The following is a 22296-nucleotide window of genomic DNA, read 5'->3' as shown; positions in this document are numbered from 1 at the left end:
ACAGACACACAGAAAAACAGCAGGCAGGAAGAGAGACAGAAAGAAAGAAACACAGACAGACAAAGGGGGCCAGGGAGAGAGACAGAGAGAAAGAAAGACAGACAGTGGGAGGGAGAGAGATGAAGAAAGAGACAGGGGCAGGGAGAGACACAGAAAGAAAGAAAGATAGATAGACATATTCTAACACCCGTTAATGTAACGGGCTTAATGACTAGTAATAATAATAATAACTTTATTTTTCTATACCGCCATAGTCAGGCGACTTCTAGGCGGTTCACATTGAAAGAAGGCTGGACAGTCAGCGAATGATAAGGAGCCTAAAATAGAAAAGTTACATAGACAAGTTACATAGCAATTTAAGTTCCATGGGTAAAGAATACATGAAAAAGTGGAGCTTCCTGAGAGATTGAATAGCGTTTACGGGGGGTTTGTTTTAGTTTAAGGGTGGTCTGTTTTAGTCAATAAATTTGTCGAATAGGGCGGTTTTTATTGCTTTTCGGAATGCATTGTAAGTCATTTTGGGTTCATTTATGCAGTTTCGCAACCAGACTTGTCTATTCGCTTGGAACATGAAGGTTCTATTATCCAGGAAGGATTTGTATGTGCATGTAAAAGGCATGGGACTGGATATACTGCTTTTTTCTGTGTGGTTGCAACCAAAATGTCTGGAGCAAAAATCTCTTATTATTTCTCAATATTAATATCTATATCTCTCAGTGTTGACTAATTCATTGCAAAAAAAAAAATGCTTTTAAATGGAAGGCAGAAAGACCTCAGTTTCATGTATTCCCCAACTCATTATGGAGAGGCTCTACTCTGTGGGAATTAGTATAATCATTGGTCAACCACCTCCACCATAAATCAATACATCCAAATCATGAAAATATACAAAATTCTCATGAAACAAGGAACTTAGCTGTGTCAGAAACTCTTAGCACTGATCCCAACGGGGCCCGTTACGCCCTGGCTTCATCAAGAGATCAGGAACAAATTATCACAAAGCTATGTTCCAGACATTATTCAAACCCTATAATGCAAAAACATAATCAGCCAACATAGAAACATAGAAACATAGAAATTGACGGCAGAAAAGGGCTATAGCCCATCGAGTCTGCCCATACCAATGACCCACTCCCTGACTTTTACTCCCCTATTGATCCCATGTGAATATCCCATTTTCTCTTAAAATCTGACACGCTGTTGGCCTCAATCACCTGCTGAGGCAGCTCGTTCCAATGATCGACCACCCTTTCGGTGAAGAAGTACTTTCTAGCATCACCCTGAAATTTCCCTCCCCTGATTTTCAGCGAGTGTCCTCTGGTTATCGAGGGCCCTGTAAGACTGAAGATATCATCTTTCATCTCTATACGCCCCGTGATATACTTAAAGGTCTCAATCATGTCCCCCCTCTCTCTTCGCTCCTCCAGCGAGTACATCCGCAGTTTTTTTTAGTCTTTCTTCATACGTGAGATCCCTGAGCCCCAGGACCATCCTGGTAGCCATTCGCTGAACCGATTCAATTCTCAACACATCTTTCCGGTAGTGTGGTCTCCAGAATTGAACACAATACTCGAGATGAGGTCTCACCATGGATCTGTACAGTGGCATTATGACTTCAGGTTTTCTGCTGACAAACATGCACTCGCAACCCAAGTAAAACTATGGGCTCTTTTTCTTAAGTTGCGCTAGCGGTTTTAGCATGAGCTTAGCGCGCGCTAGATGCCAACGCCAGCATTGAGCTGGTGTTAGTTCTTGGTGCGTAGCAGGGTTAGCACGCGCCTTAGTAAAAGGAGCCCTATATGTAAAATTACACCCAAACTAGTCCGCTTGGAAAAACCAGAAAACCAAACTGGCAAAATGCCGTTAAAATGCACAATCATGTGTAGTTTGTATATTTTGATGATTTGGATGTATTGATTATGGTGGTTGACCAATGACTATGCTAATTCCCACAGAGTAGATCCTCTCTATATGAGTTGGGAAATACATGAAACCGAGGTCTTTCCACCTTCCATTTAAAAGTATTTTTTTTTTGCAATGCAATGCATAAATTGGTCAACACTGAGATATATAGATTTTACTGTAATATTGAGATATAATAAGAGATTTTTGCGCCACATGTTTTTGCATATTGTCCCTGTTTTTGTTTGCAACCAAAGCCATTCACATATTTTGGACAGGTACTTATTTGTACCTGGGGCAATGAAAAGTTAAGCGAATTGCCCAGAATCACAAGGAGCTGCAGTGGGAATCAAACTCACCACCTCAGGGTGCTGAGGTACGTGCTCTAATCAATAGGCCACTCCTAGTGATTGAAACAGCTGACTTCCTAGTGCACCATTTGCCAAAATATTAACATTGAGAGATCAAGGCAATGGAAATCCGAGGGTTGATATCTTATATTTCCAAGGCCCTGAAGCCCTTGCTCAGATTGATTAAAGTGGGATGTAGAAAGCTTTCAAGCAACATGTTATTGAACAATTTCAATTAATAAAAACATTGCAATCCTATATAATAAAACCCTAGCCGCGCATGCGCACTCTTACCTGCGTGCTTCCGTGATCTCTGATCTGTGATCAGTAGGTCTGTGGCCACAGGAGTGCGCATGCGCGAGTCCCCAGCCTTAAAGCACCTAACTACACTCGCCGGCAGGACTGGCCGCCAGCGCTGGACTCCCTGCTCTCTACAAGATCGCAGTGTCGGCTCCTCTCACGAGCCGCACCAGCGTCAGAGAAGGCTTCCGATGCTGGCGGGGATCGAGAGGAGCCGCGGCAATGCCTTTAAACTTTAAAAAAGTAAGTTCTTCGCTGTCTGACCCTCCCATCCTTTCCCGACCTCTAACCGGCTCACGTAGTCCCTTGCCGCCGCCCCCCCTTCCCTTCCCGTGGTCCCGACTCCAAACCTGCCGACCCCAGCAGCGTCTGCAGCACTCTACACACACTGCTTCGGGGCCTTCTACTGCCCTGATTTGCTCTGCCGCATCTCTGATGATGTCATCAGGGATGTGCCAGAGTAAATCAGGGCAGTAGAAGGCCCCGAAGCAGCGTGTGTACAGTTCTGCAGAAGCTGCTGGAGTTGGAAGGTTTGTCAGGACTGTCTGAAGGGAAGGGAGGGAGGGAGCGGCAAGGGACTAAGGGAGCCGACCAGACCATGGGATGGGAAAAGGAGGGGGTAGGGGAAACGCTGCTGCTGCATAGGGAAGTGCTGTGGGGGGAGGGAATACAGCTGCTGTGGCTGCTGCACAGGGAAGTGGGGGAGGGATCGAAATGCTGCTGCTGCACAGGGAAATGGAGGGGGAAGGAATGCTGCTGCATAGGAGGCAGGGAGAGAGACAGATAGATAGAAAGAAAAACAGACAGCGGGCAGAAGGGAGACAGAAAGAAAAGAAGAAAAAGACACAGGGGCAGGGAGAGACACTGAAAGACAGACAGACAAAGGGGGCCAGGGAGAGAGACAGACAGAAAAAAAAAAAAAAGACAGCGGGAGGGAGAGAGAGACAGAATTAAAGAAAGACACAGATATACATTAACGGGTGCTAGAATATAACGGGCTAAAATACTAGTTTATTTAGTAAGTGTTTGGGCCTGGTACGAGGAGTGTTCAATAATTTATATACCCGAATATGAAAATAAATAGCAAGTGTGTTGGAACACAGTTGTAGCTCAGTGTGAGTAACATTCCAAGAGACAGGATGTCAGGAGAGTCCTCATGCAAATTAAGTAAGAAACTGTTAGATTTGGAGCACTGTTCAGTGATAAAATTTCTCACACAAGAAGGGAAAAAGCCAAAAGAGATCCATGAATGCATGACTGCAGTTTATGGCGAGTTTGCCCCATCATCCTACAAAGTAAAATTTTGGAGTAAGCAGTTTAAGTGGGGTAGGGAGTCCATTGAAGATGACCCTCACGCTGGACAGCCTGTAGAAGCAACTTCCACAGAGATGTGCAAGAAAGTCGAGGATTTAATTTTGTCAGACAAATTCTCAAAAAGCTGAAGAAATGGGCATCTTGGCAGATACAGTTTTGAAAATAATTCATGAAAAGTTGGGCATATCCAAGGTTAGTGCAAGATGGGTTCCAAGAATGCCGATACTACGTCAGGCGGCCACGAGGCCCCAGTGCTGTCAGAACTTGGAGATGCTCCATGAAAACCAAGTGAATTTTTTTTTCATCATTTGGTGACTGGAGATGAGACTGAGGTCTATCACAGAGATCCCGAGTCCAAAATGGAGTCAATGCAGTGGAAGTACAAGTCATCCCGTACGCCAAGAAAGAAAAATTTGCAGGCAAATTCATAGCAACTGTCTTCAGGGATGGACTTCTGCTTCTGGAGTTCATGCCACACAAGGCAACCATAACCGTGGAGATTTATGCCAACACAGTGATCCCTTTGCAGGAGTCAGTCAAGGAGAAAAGACGAAAAAACTCACTGCAAGCGTGCTGCTTCTTCACGACATTGCGCCAGTGCATGTGTCACGACAATCACAGGCTGCCATCCAAGAATATAGGTTTCAGCAGCTGAACCATCCACCCTACACTCCTGATCTGGCTGCCTCAGATTATTTACTGTTCCGAGTTTTGAAGAAATCTCTCCATGAACAGTGATGAATGTGTCATGGAAGCTGTGAATGTTAAACAGAAGAATGCTTTTCAAAGAGGTTAAAGTCATTGCAGGAAAAGTGGGTGAAGTGTATGGCGCTATCATGGAACTGTATTGAAAAATAAATCACAATTTTTTTCCCAGACATGTCCTCCTTTTCGAGGACATGTCCGGGGCTCCAGATGACTTTTCAAAACCCGGCATTTTGTCCGGGTTTTGAAAGCTTCCTCGAAATCGCGTCAGGCAGGAAGGCATCCACGTGCTCACGTAACACCATTGCATAGCATCCACGCATGTATGGATGCCCTTCTGCCCGATGAGAGCAGGCAGTGTGGGGGGGGGGGGGGGACTGGTGCTAGGGTGGAATTGGGGGCGGGACTGGGGCGTAACAGGGTGGGGATGGGTGGAACTGGGCAGGACCAGGGGTGGGTCTAGGGGTCTGGATTTTACTGAAGTAAAATCTGGTAACCCCACACTGGCAATGACTATTGCCAGCTCCCATTTAACTCCCGGCTCCTCCTCAGCTTTGCCCCCTGTAATGTTCTCCTCCAGCCCACTTTCAACATGGCTGATTAGAGTCATTAATCAGCAGCCCTGCCAGCCTGAATACTGGGTGCCAGCCTGCTGAGTATGATTTAAGCGGATAGGAACCTCTCCTGTCCACTTAATCCCTTTGAATATTGACCCCTTTTTTTTTTAACGCACAGACGACATTAGAATTGGTTTACTTTAACATCTACCTAAGTGTATCACAAACTGTGTGCCGTGGCAAACTAAATGTGCCACGGCGAGATTCCCAGTGTGCCACGAGACGCCGGCGAGGAGGAGATTCACCAGCTAACTGCCTCTTGTGGCGAGAGGGACATCCTGTACGCAGTCAGCCGGCGTCTCTCCTCTGCCAGCAGCACCCCCCACCACTGGCGGCTCAGGACCCCAGCTGGAGGGCCTCATGCATGTGCGTATATCAACATGACGACATCACACATTCACGTAATGTTCCCGCATTTTCGGATGCCCTTCAGCGGCAGATAAATTATTATAATCTGCCCTTTAGAGGCAGATAAGTTATTGAACACCCTTCGTATATCTCAGAAAAAAAACAAATCTCTTTATGTGGGTCTTATGCTAAGTCCAACTTGGATTTGAGTAATGCATTAGTGGATTTGTTACAGTTGATATGTCTCTCATTATGCTTTTTCTAATAAGCAGATGCTTCTATGATATTTCAGGATCTGAAGTTAATAAGAAAACCATGCCAGACACGTTCCCACCCACGTTAGTTTGTACTGAGGGCATGAAGCCAAAAATGCTTGCCCACACTGCCTCAATTAAGCATATGTTGAGTTAATATTCAGCTGATATTTTCAGCATTTGTCCTTTTTTTTTTAAGCCAGTTGGGTTGGTCAGAAAATACCTGGATATTCTGCGCCATAATCCGGAGAGCGACAAATACTGAATATCCAGGTAAGGTAGTCAGTGTTATAATTTTTCAGGATAATTTAGGACAGCAATCTTCGCCAAGTTATCTGGATAGGTTATCTAGCCAGCAGACTGAGGGGGGAAGTTATCACTAATATGGATTATTGTAGTGTGAACCCCGGTTATTAGTAAATAGGTCTCATTGCATAAAATGGTAAAATAACCCATCTTAATGATAATCCAGGTTGATATCTTCCCCTTTTAGTGTGAAGTGTTTTGGTCTCTGGTAATAGAGCTGATATTGTGATGTCATTATGCCTCTTTCCACCAATGCCCAAGAGCCAACCTCATCAGTGATGTCACAATGGATTGATTGTCCTATACTGGGCTCACTTTTACTACATTTTGATTTCTAGAGTGGTGCAGTGGTTAAAGCTACAGCCTCAGTACTCTGAAGTTGTGGGTTCAAGCCCACATTACTCCCCGTGACCCTGCACAAGTCACTTAATCCCCTCTTTGCTCCAGGTACATTACATAGACTATGAGCCCATCAGGACAGATAGGGAAAAATGCTTGAATACCTAAATAAATTCATGTACAACCATTCTGAGCGCAGGAGAACAGTATAGCAAATTGAATAGTGTGAAAAGTTTCAGCCTCTGATAATCAGAGCTGGTATTGTGACATCATAATGCCTCATTCCACCAATGCATAAGAGCCAACTTCATCAGTGATGTCACAATGGCTTAATTGTCCTATACTTGGCTCACTTTTACTACATTTTGATTTCTAGAGTGGTGCAGTGGTTAAAGCTACAGCCTCAGTACCCTAAAATTGTGGGTTCAAGCCCACATTACTCCCCGTGACCCTGCACAAGTCACTTAATTCCCCCATTGCTCCAAGTACATTACATAAGATTATGAGCCCACCAGGACAGACAGGGGAAAATGCTTGAATACTGAATAAATTAATGTAAAACCACTCTGAGCTCCCTTGGGAAAACAGTATAGCAAATTGAATAGTGTGAAAAGTTTCAGCCTCTAATAACCAGAGCTGGTATTGTGACATCATAATGCCTCATTCCACCAATGCCTAAGAACCAACCTCATCAGTGATGTCACAATGGCTTGATTGTCCTATACTTGGCTCACTTTTACTACATCTTGATTTCTAGAGTGGCGCAGTGGTTAAAGCTACAGCCTCAGCACCCTGGGGTTGTGGGTTCAAGCCCACATTACTCCCCGTGACCCTGCACAAGTCACTTAATTCCCCCATTGCTCCAAGTACATTACATAAGATTATGAGCCCACCAGGACAGATAGGGGAAAATGCTTGAATACTGAATAAATTAATGTAAAACCACTCTGAGCTCCCTTGGGAGAACAGTATAGCAAATTGAATAGTGTGAAAAGTTTCAGCCTCTGATAACCAGAGCTGGTATTGTGACATCATAATGCCTCATTCCACTAATGCAGCGGTCTCAAACACGCGGCCCGCGGGCCACATGTGGCTCTTCAAGTTTTATTTGCGGCCCGCAGTCTGGACTGGATCATTCTCAAGTTTCAAGTTTATTTCACTTTTGATGAATCGCCTATTTCAAATTTCTAGGCGATGTACATAATATAATAAAGAAACTATAACATAATAACAATAAATTTCAATAATAACTAACATGAAAGATAGGAAAGAGGGTAAAGTTACAATAGAAAAGAAAAAAAAAAAAAAAAAGGGAAGAACAAAAGGTAGGGTAAAAATTTACCAAGGCACATTTCATAAATATTAATTAACACTGAAAAGAAAATTTAAGAATTTTATAAGTTAAAAGCATCCTTAAACAAGTAAATTTTTAGAAAGTTTTTAAAAGCTGAAATATCACGTTCTATTCTGATGTATTGGGGAAGGGAATTCCACCATTGTGGACCTGCAACAGTGAACATATCTGCTCTTCTTGTTCCAATGATTTTTAAAGAAGGCACAGTTAGTAAGTTTTGATCAGATGAACGCAGAGATCGTTGGGTTTCATATGGGATCAGCGATTTAGATATAAATTGTGGCTCGCTAGATGCTAGGGACTTAAAAATTAAAAACATCAGTTTATACAAGATCCTATGATTAATTGGTAACCAATGTGCGTCTATTAACAATGGGAATACGTGATCGAATTTTTTAGCGTTATAAATAAGTTTTATTGCCGTATTCTGGACAATTTGGAGTCTCCTTTTTTCTTTTTGAGTTATATTTAAAAATAGTGCATTACAATAGTCGATTTTTGCTATGATGAAAGAATGGATTAAAATCTTTAAGGAAGAGGGATTAAGAAATTTGGCAATAGATCTTATTTGCCGTAATTTGAAAAAACAATTTTTAACAATAGAGGAGACATGTTCATGGTAGGATAAATTATCATCTAATAATACCCCAAGAATTTTGACAGAAGATTCCATGCTGATAGGTATATTATTGAGGAGAAACGGTTTTAAAAGTGAGATGTCTTTTTTCCAGTTAAATAGGATAGATTTGGTCTTATTAATATTTAGAGCCAATTTGTTTAAATTCAACCAGTTATGTATTTGTTCTAATTTTTGGTTTATGGAGGAAATGTCTGTATCGTTTTCTGGATTTAGAGGATGAATCAATTGAATATCATCCGCATAAGAGAATGGAATAAAACCTATAGCCTGACAGATTTCTAACAATGGTGATAGAAAAATATTAAATAATAAAGGGGACAGAATGGATCCTTGTGGGATTCCGAATGTTGAAGTATAAGTCATTGTTGAATCTGACGGATGAAGTTCGGTTGTTGAGATAAGATTTAAACCAATCTAAAACTTTCCCAGTTATTCCTTTATCTTCTAGTCTATTTAGGAGCAATTCGTGGTCGATGGTATCGAAGGCAGCTGAAATGTCTAAGGAAAAGAGGATAACAGATTTATGATGATCTAGATAGTATTGGATATTAGTGGTTAAACCTATTAGGGAGTGTTCAGTGCTATGAAACTTTCTAAATCCTGTTTGATGTGGGTGTAATGCATTTGTTTTATCAATGAAATCAGAAACTTGATTAAATATTAGTTTTTCTGTAAGTTTGGCAAGAAATGGTATGTTAGCTATCGGACGGTAATTGGAGAGCTCATTAATATTAATTTTGTAGTCTTTAATAATAGGGGTAATTGGAGCAGCAGCGTGTCTGGCCGGTTCGTTCCATTCAAAGCCGCGGGTTGGCAGCTCCTTGCGCTATCCACTCCTGCATCGGAAGCCTCTCTGACATCACAACATCAGAGAGGCTTCAGACGCAGGCGTGGATCTCGCAAGGAGCCGCCACCCGCAGCTTTGAATGGAACGAGCCGGCCAGACACGCTGCTGCTCCATTGGCGTACCAAGGGGGAGCGATCCGCACAGCTGGCCACCCTCCACTGTTCTCCCTAGAGTGCGGCTCGTCTAGAACAGTGGTGCCCAACCTGCTTCCCTTCCCTTCTCACCGCTGCCATCGGGGAACAGGCCGGCACCATGCTCTTTGATCTCCCTGCTTCTCTCGCCGCCCGACCTCAATTCTGACGTCGAGAGGTTCCGTTCTAGGAACCCCCATGAATCTTGAAAAACCGCGAATACGGTTTTTCGTGGGGGAGACTGGAGAGGGCAGTGGGAGAGGCAGGAGAGAGCAGCCGGAGCGCCGGCGAGTGAAAGAAATCACTCGCTGTATCCTCCGACCGCCTCTTCCTGTACGAAAGTCGGGCCTTACCAATCAGGAGCTGCGTGTCAAAGCAGCTCCCGATTGGTGAGGCCCGACTTTAGTGCAGGAACAGGCGGTCGGAGCATACAGCGAGTGATTTCTTTCACTCGCCGGCGCTCCAGCTGCCCTCTCCAACTGTCCTCTCCTGGTCGGTGGTTTGCGGTCAGAAAACACCGCGAAGACCGGGACCACGAACCGCCGACAGCGAATTCACGGGGGGAGCACTGTATATATTGTCATCTGTATGTATTTCTATATTAATAAGTGATTAGGTGAAGTGCACAGTACACCAACATCAAGGTCATATCCGCAGATAGTTAGACCACGAGTATGAAGAGAACCATCACAGCACTCACTTGTTCCCCAATTGCCCGCGTACCATATGCAATTCAATTTAAAACTGTATAATATAGACATCAGGCTTCTCTCATAAGTATGTACTGAGGATTCTGATGGTTTCCGATGATGTTACACTGTTGTTCCAGCCTATTCATTGGTATTACTCGGTTCCACAAACTGCGTTGCCAAGTCCTTGGCAGTGAATCGCGCTCAATGTCCCAAAACACCTTTGTGAAATAAAATCATTCCTAACGTTGTCCATTCATCCTATTATGATGTCCTCCAATTTCCTCCTATTTCATCACTTATTAATACAGAAATACACCCAGACAAAAAGTATATAAGATTAGTAGACAGATGTACAAAGATGCAGACTAAATTTATTAAACCAAAATAATGAATGCGGTTAATGTTACCACCTTGAACCAAACCAAAGGACCCGACACGGTCCATGTTTCGGTAAATACGCCTTCATCAGAGGTTCCAGGTGGATAAGGTATCAAATCAAACCACAAACAAAAACTTAACCTCAAAAGAAACAAACAGCTATTGCACAATCTTGGCAGAGTATTCCAAAAGATTGTGCGATAGCTTTTGTGTTTCTTTTGAGGCTAAGTTTTTGTTTGCGGTTTGATTTGATATCTTATCCACCTGGGACTCCTGACGAAGGCGTGTTTACCAAAACACGGACCTTGTCGGGTCCTTTGGTTTGGTTCAAGGTGGTAACATTACCCGCATTCATTATTTTGGTTTAATAAATTTAGCCTGCATCTTTGTACATCTGTCTGCAGTTTTCTTTGTTTTGGTTTGCATTCTATTCACTGCAGATTGTGTTTGGATTTTTTTTTTCCCCTTTGTTGTTTCCTTAAAGATTAGTAGAGCATTGTTTTTGACACTGTTTTTACATGAATGCTCAATAAACAACATAATTCCCAATAAGTAGGTATAGGTTAAACTATTCATAGACCCTAACCCCCCCCCCCCACACACACACACACAAAAACGACGCCAACTAGGGCAGCACTCAGCGTGAGTCTATGTTCAAACATTTTATTAAAGGAATAGAGTAAAAATGCATATAAATTATACAGAAAGATATTCTTTACAAATAATAAATAATTCACAAATGTTAAAATTCTAATCCATCCATCTAATATAATAAAACCCTAAGCCACGCATGCGCACTCCCACCTGCGTGTTCCTGTTTTCTGTGCGCTGTAGGGCACCGCAGGTAGGCGTGCGCGTGAATCTCTCTCTCTTTCTCTCTTCCCCTGAGGCAGATGTCGGCCGCGGTGGCTGTCGGCAGCTGCAGACCGCGGCAGCTGTCGGTGGCTGCAGGCCGCGGTGGCTGTTGGCGGCTGCAGGCTGTGGCGGCTGCCGGCGACTGCAGGCCGCGGTGGCTGGTGGTGGCTGCAGGCCGCCGCGGCCGCACGGAGCCACCAGCAGCAGGTGGCGGTCAGCCCGAGAAATCCCTGACCTATAGACCGGGTTGAAGTTTAAAGTAGTGAGTGTAGGAGGGGCAGGAGAAGCTAGACTGAGGGAAAAAATGATGATGCACAGGGAAATGGAGGGAGAGGGAATGCTGCGGCTGCTGCACAGGGAAGGAGGGAAGGAGATATGAAGAAAGACACAGGGACAGGGGCAGGCAGAGAGACAGAAAGACAGACAGACAAAGGGGGCCAGGGAGGGAGAGAGATAGAAAGAAAGACAGCGGGAGGAAGAGAGACAGAAAGAAAAAGACAGGGGTAGGGAGAGAAACAGAAAGAAAGACAGACATATATTCTAGCACCAGCGGGAGGAAGGGAGACAGAAAAAAAAGAAGAAAGACATAGGGACAGGGAGAGACACAGAAAGACAGACAGACAAAGGGGGCCAGGGAGAGAGACAGACAGAAACAAAGAAAGCGGGACAGAGAGAGAGACAGAAATAAAGACAGACAGACATATATTCTAGCACCCGTTAATGTAACGGGCTAATATACTAGTATATTTATAAAATTCTATCATTCCTTCAAACATTTTATATAATAAACCATAATCCCCCCTATCCATTCTCCCCCATTTCCTCCCTTCCATCCCACAATCAATTCCCCCGTCCCCGGATGAAAGCTGACAAAAATAAAGAAAAATAAAGAACTGGAATGTAATTTAAACAACCTTAGCTTCAACGTAAATCATTGAGAATTAAACTTCTTGTTCTAGGTGAAAGGTTTTGAATATACGGATCCCAAACTTCCATAAAAAGACGAGTTCTTCTAGATCAGGGGTCTCAAAGTCCCTCCTTGAGGGCCGCAATCCAGTCGTGTTTTCAGGATTTCCACAATGAATGTGCATGCACTGCTTTCAATGCATATTCATTGGGGAAATCATGAAAACTTGACTGGATTGTGGCCCTCAAGGAGGGACTTTGAGATCCCTGTTCTAGATGAACGCCTAACCTCCCAAATCTCAAACAAAAGTAAACAATGCAACTGGTTCCTCCAATGCCAGAAACTTGGAGATTCTTTCCGTAACCAAAATTGCATAATGCACAGCATGCGTCTATAAATGTTAGGCATACTGTATAGGATGGGGGGGGGGAGAGGGGGCAACTCCGGTCCTCGAGGACAGTATCCAGTCAGGTTTTCAGGATTTCCCCATTAAAAGAAGTGCATCAAATAGATCTCAGGCATATTCATTGGGGAAATCCTGAAAACCCGACTGGATTGCGGCCCTCGAGGACCGGAGTTGCCAACCCCTGGTATAGGATCATGCTTAGCACTGCCTAAGTGGTCTTAGACATCGCTAACATCTGTGCCTATGTTAGGTCCACATCGGCCCATATTCTACAATCGTGGGCATAACTAAAAAAAAATCACCTGGGATCCACTCCTAACTGCGCCCACTTTTAGATGGGCACTTGAGATAAGGTACAAGTTTCAAGTTTATTAGGTTTTTACATACCGCCCATCAAGATTATCTAAGCGGTTTTACAATCGTTTATAGAATTACACCTACCGAGTTTTGCATCCAACATTCAATTAACATCAATTATGAGGTGTTAAGTGACCATTATTGGCGACCCGTCAATTGAGCACAGGACAAAAGCGCTCCGACAAAGACATTCTGACAATTGCGCGCAGAGCGTATGCACACCTCTGGTCCCATCGCTGTAAACCCGTAACATTAGCACTGTGAGTGGGGTGTGGGGGGGGGGGGGGAATTCCCACTACATGTACAAGTCCTTGCGCTTCCATTGGGGGGGAGTCCCCCCACCAACACTGAAAAACTCCCGAGCTCCGAAAACTGAACGATGTAGGTGCCATTAATAGAATCAGGCCCCCCCCCTCAATAATTTTTCATGCAATATTTTGCAAGTAGATGAAAGTAAAACCTGCAAGAGCCATTTGACTTAGGCTTCCGCTGCTGATCGTTGGAAACTACTGTCATCCAACTTGAAATAAACATGGTACAGAAGCCCACAAATAGCTGGGCAGATGAGCTTCCATCAAAAAAAGCCAGTTAATCTGGACAAGTCGCTATATACCTGAGTAAATGGCTTTGAAAATTTCCCTTCTAGCAGGTTTCTCTGCTTCTATCAAAAAGCAAGGGATAAGCACCGAGAATGAGAGAAAGGAAGGGAGGGTTGAGCATTTGGTATGGACGGACAGACTGGCAATGCCATATGGTCTTTATCTGCAATCATTTTTCACTGTGTCTATTTTTCTAGGGATAAATAATTGCTAAGAGCGTCACTTTTGAGACACAGCTGTCCACCCTGTCATGGATTTTTATAGACTAGGGAAGAAATCCTCTTTTCCTTGACCCGGATAGCTTCAGTTGTTAAAGCTTCAGACTTCTACTTGGCAACTAATTTTCCCCCCCAAAGTCCATAGCGAGGATTAAAGAAAAGTTTTAATACTTTTTTTTTTTTTTTTTTTTGCGACTGTATGTTCTCTTCTTCTGTATCTACACAGCGACGTGCCGCTTCTTTGCCTGCAGGATCAGTAACGGAGGGAGGAACCCCAGCCCCTTTCCCCGAACTGCAGCTAGAATATATAGAGTAGGGCACCCGACACTGTCTTCGCTCCTCCCCCATTCCAGCAGGGGAGAGCCGACGGAGGAGGGCTGCAGTCCGGCCATCAGACCAACGGTTGGCTCGGGGTCCCGTTCAGTTTTGACTGTTTTGTTTTTATTTTTACTTCTTTTTAGTTTATGATATATTTTTTAATCACACTTATTGTTTTACCACTTATTTTGTTTTATTTTATCATTCAAATTTCATTTAAATTTCCCCAGAATTCTATTGCTTCAACGATTCTCCCTCTGCATCTATTCTTATCTCCCCTCTTTTTTCAACCTTTCAAAGTCCTTTAGATCATTGTAGTCTTATTAGAATGTTTATTTTCTTATTTTTCTCATCTATTCTCTATTTTATTTCTTCATTACTCTACTAATTGTCATTTTTCCAGGTACTTTAGTTAGATTGTGAGCCTTCGGGACAGTAAGGGAATTTCTAAGTACCTATTTTACTTATAATTTTAATGCACCCTATTGTCTATTTTTCTGTAAACCGCTTAGAATCCTAACGGAGTTTAGCGGTATATAAGAAATAAATTACATTACATTACATAGGGGCAAAGTTTGTTTCCGTCCCGCCCGTGCAGGCTTAGGGTTGGCAGACGTCCGGATTTCCCCGGCACGCCTCTTTTTCGAGGACATGTCTGGGGGGGGGGGGTCCGGACGGATTTTGAAAAGCTTCCAGCTACCAGTGATGTCGGGGCAGCATCTGCGCATGCAACGCGGCGACGTCACACGCACGCATGCAACATCACTGCGTCACGCCAGCGCATGCGAAGATGCCCTCCAAGCAAGCGAACAGGTTGCAGGGGGGGGGGCTGGGCTGGTGATGACGGAATGGGATGTTATTCAAATGAGTTGGGCGGGGCAAAACTGGGTTGGCCTGGGGGGCAGAGCCATGGGTCTGCATTTTCGTTACTGAAAATCTGGTAACCCTATGCAGGCTGTGTCCGTGTTTCCAAAGGCTCTGTCCTAGGGGCACTGTCCCAGTCCCCACCCCATCCCCATAGGCTCCATCCTCAACCCCACCCCATCCTCATAAGAACATAAGAATGGCCTTACTGGGTCAGATCAATGGGCCATCTAAGTCCAGTAGCCCGTCCTCAGAGTGGCCAATCCAGGTCACTAGTTCCTGTCCTCATTTGCACAAGCCTCAAACACTTATGATTTTATATTTAAATATTTTTATTAAAGTATAAGGAGAGACAATATTCTGTACAACTGTTTATAAAATCACAAATGAAGCCTTCCATTTCTATCTGGTTTTGGTACAACCTTCCCAAAGATTCAGTTGCCCGTTACTTCATATGGGAAGGTAATTGGATTGTCTTTCAGACACGGATGTAGAAGATAACCTAAACTGGGTAGAGGATGAACAAGAAAATAAGGGCCGGATTCTGTACAGGGCGCCGGTTTCTGCAGCCATCTAAGAAGCAGCTGAGAATTGCAAACCGGTGTCCTATACAAAATCGCGCCCAGCCCTGCCTAACCAGCCTAATTCTCTAACTGGCGCCTATGTCACAGGCATCGGGTTAGAGAATCACACCTGACCCCTTGCCTTGATCAGCTGAGCGGCTGCAGCAGGGAACACCAGAACCCCCGCAAAGTCGGCCGGCAGGAAGGATGCCATTTTCTCCGTCACCGCTCCCTCTCTGGGCCTCCAACACGAAAGCCCCTTAGAAAAATTTAAAATAAAACTCAAGACTTTTCTATTTAAAGACAGACGCCTATACTCTTTAATTCCAGCTCTCTTGCTAGTGCGACCGTATGGCTCCAGAAAAAAGGGGACGGATTGAGACATCCGGGTTTTACTTCCATTGAAAGCAATGGAAGAAAGGAGAACAGATTGAGACATTTTGGTTGCTTTCAATGGAAGTAAAACACGGATGTCTCAATACGTCCCCTTTTTTTTGGAGCCATATGGGAACACTTTGACAAATCACTTTCTCTCTCAGAAATACTTTGGAAAATCAAAACGCGTCTTTTGAAACAAGTCCTACCCTGGTGTATCTTCCTTTATTTTTCTTACCTTTGCTTCCAGGCCTAGGCGGTTACCTAGGGCCACGTAGATGACCGGAAGATACCCCTGGTGGTAGGAGACACTCTAATCTTGTGTGTCCCCTACCACCAGGGGTATCTTCCAGTCTTCTACGTGGCCCTATGTAACCGCTTAGGCCTGGAAGCAAAGGTAAGAATTGGCATCAACCATCCAAATACAACACTCAAGCACAGGGGTGTCAAAGCCCATCCTCAAGGGCCGCAATACAGTCGGATTTTCAGGATTTCCCCAATGAATATGCATGAGATCTATTAGCATACAATGAAAGCAATGCATGCAAATAGATCTCATGCATATTCATTGGGGAAATCCTGTAAACCCAACCAGATTGCGGCCCTCGAGGAGGGACTTTGACACCCCTGCTCAAGCAGAATCTCTCAAAGTCAAGAAAGGTCTTTATTCTGACCTCAGTGGTCAAAAGGGTATATAGTATAAGGCAAAACTCATTCAGCTTTTCACAAAAGAAAATAGTTTTCAAAATAAAGTCCAAAAGAAAGACATATGCCTCTGGCAAACAGTACAGATACTATTATAAGCTTCCCAATCCAGCTTTAGTCCAGCACTACAATAGTGGTTTCTCAGCAATCAACTCCCTGCATGAAAGCATAGACCTCAGTCTTGATTGCAGGGAGTTATAACCCAAATGTAGTTTGAAAAAAAAAAAAAAAAAAAAAAACACATGCTTTTTTGTCTTGCCTGAGACCATCCACTCTGGCTCAGACTTCAAAACACACTGGCTTTCTGGAAACAAAAACTTCCTTCTCTGTGACATTATTTCTAAGCAGGAACAAGGTTTTTTTCACAACACAGTGCATATAAGAATGGTATCATTCCCAGCAGCAGACAGTTTTAAATATTTTCTCTCAGGCACAAAAACACAAGGTAAGCTTTTCTTGAGGCTAGCAGTACACATTAGTAGGCAGCTCAGCTGAAACCAGATTCTGTGATTGCTTCTCCACCACGGCAAACACAGTGAGTTTCAGCATACAAACAGTCACTCTGTCTCAAAGCCTTTTTGCCCAAAGTAAACACTCAGCAGATTGTAAAAATCAGGTAAGTACCCACATCTTGGCCAGCAATAATATCCAGCTCAAAAAAACAAGGAACTCAAAATACAAAGCATACTTTGAAAGAAAAGAAACCACCAGCTGCCTCACAGCTTCTCACCTTTCAGTTAAGTTCCACGAACTCTGCTTGGTCCTCTGAAGTTGGGCGGGCTTCCTGGATCTACATCTCCATAAAATCCTCTGAAGCATGAAAGTTGGAAGTAGGGCAACTTTCTTCTACCTCCTACTTGGGCCAATCTACCATCTCAGAATCTGCCTGCTCCCTCCAAAGCTCCTGCCTTGCTTCATCCTGCTGAAGTGTCTCTGCCAGGTCACTCTCCACTCCCCTTCTTGCTTCATTCATCGGACCAAAGCCACTCCCCTTCAGCCTGTAGAGGGGGGATGGGCTTTTGCTACCCTAGCTGTTGTACATGGGTGCACATGCTGGATTTCTGCCTGCTCATAACCACCCTGATCCAGCTTACCACTGTTCTTACAACAAGGACAAGGGAGGTCAGACTCAAGTTGCTCACTAGAGCTGATCTGGTCAGCTCTTCTGCACCGGATCTTCTTGGCAGTTCTAGGTGCAAATCCAGCACGGGTGCTTGGTTTGTCACAATTTACAAACCTCCCTTCCCTTATTTTCCCCTTGTTTCATGTATATCAGTGCATAAATGCTCCCGTACTTTTAGCTTTAGATATGATATATCTTTTATATTTGACTTTTTATTTTTTTAAATCTCATTTTATTAACCGTTTAGCTACCTGTATGATAAATGGTATGTCAAAAATAAAGAAAAAACTTGAAACTTGATGCCTACTTCCACCCACCAGAACCCCTGAACTCCCACTCGTGAAGTAAGCTGGGCTGGAGGGATGCCCTCTCCCTCCTGTCCCAGAATCTCCCCTCCCCCAAAGTAAACCTGGCAGGAGGGATGCTCACTCCCTCCTTCCACGGACTCCCCCCCCCAAAAAAAAAAAAAGCTGCTGTCCCCTGTGAAGTAAGCCAGGCAGGAGGAATGCCCACTCCCTCCTGCACCACCCCCAAACTAAAACCCCCCAAAACCAAAACCCCCGACAACCCCCAAGCCTCAGGTCCCCCCCCCCACTACCCCTAATTCTACCCCCCTCCCCTCCCCGGTACCTTTCAGTTGAATGTCTGGCTGGAGGGATGCTCCCACCCACCAGCCGGCTGGTCTGCCATTCCAAAATGGCGGGCCTTCCCCTTCCATTCTGAGATGCACTGGGAAAGGTCCTATTTATATATTCAATTTTCTATACCATTCTCCCAAGGGAGATCAGAACAGTTTACATTAATTTATTCAGGTACTCAAGCATTTTTCCCCTGGCTGTCCCGGCGGGCTCCCAATCTACCTAATGTATCTGGGGCAATAGGGGGGATTAAGTGACTTGCCCAGGGTCACAAAGAGCAGCGTGGGTTCGAACCCACAACCCCAGGGTGCTGAGGCTGTAGCTTTAACCACTGCGCCACACACTCCCCTAAGGCCCTGACCATTACATACATACACAGTACTTCATGGGCTCTTTTCTGTTTCCGTTGTTAGAAATCAGAATAGAACATAATAAATATGCATCTCGGCTAAGGTTTATTTCACATAGTACAGGAAGAAATGCACTTGTTTCTCTTTCTTTCAGTATTGCATTGCTCACAGTCTAGATTTTCAAGGCGTCTTTCTGTTTGCGTGATTTTGTTTCTGGTTGGTGGCCCTCAGTATCCATAGGGATGGGCTGTCATTTGCAGCAACGCAGGAAACGTCTGCAACATATCCCATACAATTGCATGTTGTTAGTGAACCAAAATGAGACTGCTGCTAGAGGTCATACTGGAGCCAAGAGGGGCAGAAGCAAGTGGGCATTGGAAAACTATGAATCTTAAAGTCAAGCCTGGATGAGCTTCCTGGGGTGAAGGATGTGAGATCTGGTTGGTGCGTCTATTTCCCTTTGAGGGGAAGGGGATTGAGAAGGGAGGGGCCTATTGATCTTTAGGGGCTCGAGAGGCAGGGAAGGATGAGCCAGGGAACACTATGACTACTTCAACGGGTACCCAGAAGTAATACCTGTGCCAGCTGATATTCAGCTCCTGTACCCACATATCTATCTGGACAAAGTTGGCACTGCTGTGTAAATGGTCCTACACGTCTTGTTATCTATGTGCACACTGGTATAGGGTTACCAGATGTACGGATTTCCCTGGATATGTCCGGGGCTTCAGATGACTTTTCAAAACCCGGCATTTTGTCCGGGTTTTGAAAGCTTCCTCGAAATCGCGTTAGGCAGGAAGGCATCCGCGTGCACACGTAACACCATTGCATAGCATCCACGCACGTATGGATGCCCTTCTGCCCGATGAGAGCAGGCAGTGGGGGGGGGGGGGGACTGGTGCTAGGGTGGAATTGGGGGCGGGACTGGGGCGTAACAGGGTGGGGATGGGTGGAACTGGGCAGGACCAGGGGTGGGTCTAGGGGTCTGGATTTTACTGAAGTAAAATCTAGTAACCCTACACTGGCAATGAATAATGCCAGCTCCCATTTAACACCCAGCTCCTCCTCAGCTTTGCCCCCTGTAATGTTCTCCTCCAACCCACTTTCAACATGGCTGATTAGAGTCATTAATCAGCAGCCCTGCCAGACTGAATACTGGGTGCCAGCCTGCTGAGTATGATTTAAGCGGATAGGAACCTCTCCTGTCCACTTAATCCCTTTGAATATTGACCCCTTTTTTTTTAACGCACAGACGACATTAGAATTGATTTACTTTAACATCTACCTCAGTGTATCGCAAACTGTGTGCCGTGCTAGACTAAGGGCTCCTTTTGGTGTCAGGTCAAAAGCGCGCCAGGACAAAGGCGCGCGCAGACAACTGAGCGCAACGTGGAGGCGCGTGCCGAAGAAAATGACTGTTTTAAAGGGCTCCGACAGGGGGTGTGAGGGGGGTGTGGGGGGGTGTGGGGGGGGAACCCACCCACTTTACTTTATACAGATCACGCTGCGTTGTGGGGGCGTTGTGGGGGGTTTCGGGGGTTGTAACCTCCCACATTTTACTGAAAACTTCACTTTTTCCCTAAAAAAACAGGGAAACAGTTAAGTTTCCAGTATAATGAGGGCGGTTACAACCCCCCAAACCTCCCACAACGCCGCCGTGATCTGTATTAAGTAAAGTGGGGGGGGGGGTTCTCCAACAAAACTCCCTATCGGAGCCCCTAAAAACACTCTTTTTCTTCGGCGCGCGTTTCCGTCTTGTGCTCAGTTGTCGGCGCGCGCCTTTGTCTTCGGCGGTTATGTCTATGAACCCTCCTTTTACTAAGGTGCGCTAAAGAAATTAGCGCACGAGTGAAATTACCGTGCGCTAAACCCGCGCTACGCTTCTAGAACTAACGCCAGCTCAATGCTGGCGTTAAGGTCTAGCGCGCGTGGCAATTCAGCGCGCGCTATTCCGTGCGTTAAAGCCCTAATGCGCCTTTGTTTAAAATGCCCTAAATGTGATTCCCAGTGTGCCGGCGAGGAGGAGAGTCATCGGCTGACTGCCTACAGGACGCGCCTGTACGCAGTCAGCCGGTGCCTCTCCTCCTCTCTGCACCTCTCCTTTGCCAGCAGACACATCCCACCCCCCACCACTGGAGGATCAGGACCCCGTCTGGAGAGCCTCCGCACAAGCGGGGATGTTGACATGATGACATCACACATTCGCGTGATGTCATCGCGGTGGCCCTGAGTATAGTGTGCTGCGGTTCCGGAGAGTTTTACGAGACACTGATCCACCCGAAGGGAGGATCCAAGCCAGCCGCTCAACACAGCTTAGTAAAGACCCCCCTCCCCTACCTGGTATCTGCGTGCAAAACCTGAGCGTTTTCTGCAGCATCCAAATATATATTAATATGCAAAGTAACCCCACACTTTAGATAAAGCAAAATATTTTTGACACTACATTTCTATTTACCTGGTTTCCTTTCTTGTTCTTTTTAACATAGACCCCCCACCCCACCCCATGTTGATTTTCTGTTTCTCCGCTGGATGTCTCGATGAGAAGGGACAGCCTCTTGTGGTGGGTAACTAGAGTAAAATTGCTTCTTTGTTTCTAGGCTGCTAATTATAAGCAGCGCTTACTTTGATTCTGGCAGCTGTTCCAAGCAAGAAAGCCACCCTACAGGACGATTGCCATGACAGCAGGAGTGTGAGACTGTACTGTAATTATGGAATATTGAAGCTAATGAGGGTGCATGCGAAAAGATTTCTTTTATCCCATGCTGACAGGAATGTACTGTGCCCAGAACGGTCTCTAAATTAGATCCTGGTGCCCCTATAAACTAATTATAAATAAGAATAATTTTATGATCCTTTTTTTTTTTAATGATTATTTTTCCGCTGCGTCACTGCAGATAGCTGTTCTATTGCGTAGATAACATCCTTATCTGGCACGGGAAGTAGCTGGTGCTCTCCGCCAGCTGTATAATCCAAGTGATTGAATGCCACTGTCTGTTTACTAATACTTATAAGACTGAACCCATTATGTGAATTCCAGAAGTTGTGAAATTCTTGAAAGTAACTTTTTTTCTGGTACATTCAAACTGGCGATAAGGGTTGGGACAATGCAAAACTGTTTCTGAGCATCATTACATTACATGGGTAGGAGAGGGAAAACAAGACAGAACTAAGGGCTGGATGCTCAAAACTTCGCAGTACAAACCGATGGGCCGCTGTCGCGGCCATTATTGTAGCAATTTCAAAAAAAGCGAGTCATTCTCCAAAAAATGTGCATGCAAATGAAGTTCGCAGAGAGCAGCGAAGGATTGAGAAATTTACACGAGATGATTTGCTGATGACAGTGATCGGCACATGCGCAGAATATACCATGAAAAAGGCGTAAATGCGCGCAGGTGCTGGGAAAAGCAATGCCATAAGTGGTGTGCCAATCATAGGCATGCCAGAGCTTTCGGATGAAGGGAAGGGAGGGGAGATGCAACAAGCGCGCCTAAAACTGCTATAATTCATGTAAATCTTGTGATTTGTTTTTAACGTCAAATTT

The 22296-nt window shown here is 44.8% G+C and overlaps 1 long non-coding RNA gene across 1 annotated transcript in view; it reads right to left on the bottom strand.

Moving 5' to 3' along the window:
* Positions 1-17588, bottom strand: part of LOC117364316 — a 548356-nt gene extending 530768 nt beyond the window's left edge. Inside the window, exon 1 of the long non-coding RNA XR_004540210.1 lies at positions 17375-17588. This is a non-coding gene — a long non-coding RNA (uncharacterized LOC117364316). The remainder of the gene's footprint in view (positions 1-17374) is intronic.
* Between the last annotated feature and the right edge of the window lie 4708 nt (positions 17589-22296).

The sequence above is a fragment of the Geotrypetes seraphini genome, chromosome 7 (genome assembly GCF_902459505.1).
Source record: "Geotrypetes seraphini chromosome 7, aGeoSer1.1, whole genome shotgun sequence".
Taxonomy (NCBI): domain Eukaryota; kingdom Metazoa; phylum Chordata; class Amphibia; order Gymnophiona; family Dermophiidae; genus Geotrypetes; species Geotrypetes seraphini.
This window is presented reverse-complemented; position numbering and strand designations above follow the sequence as displayed.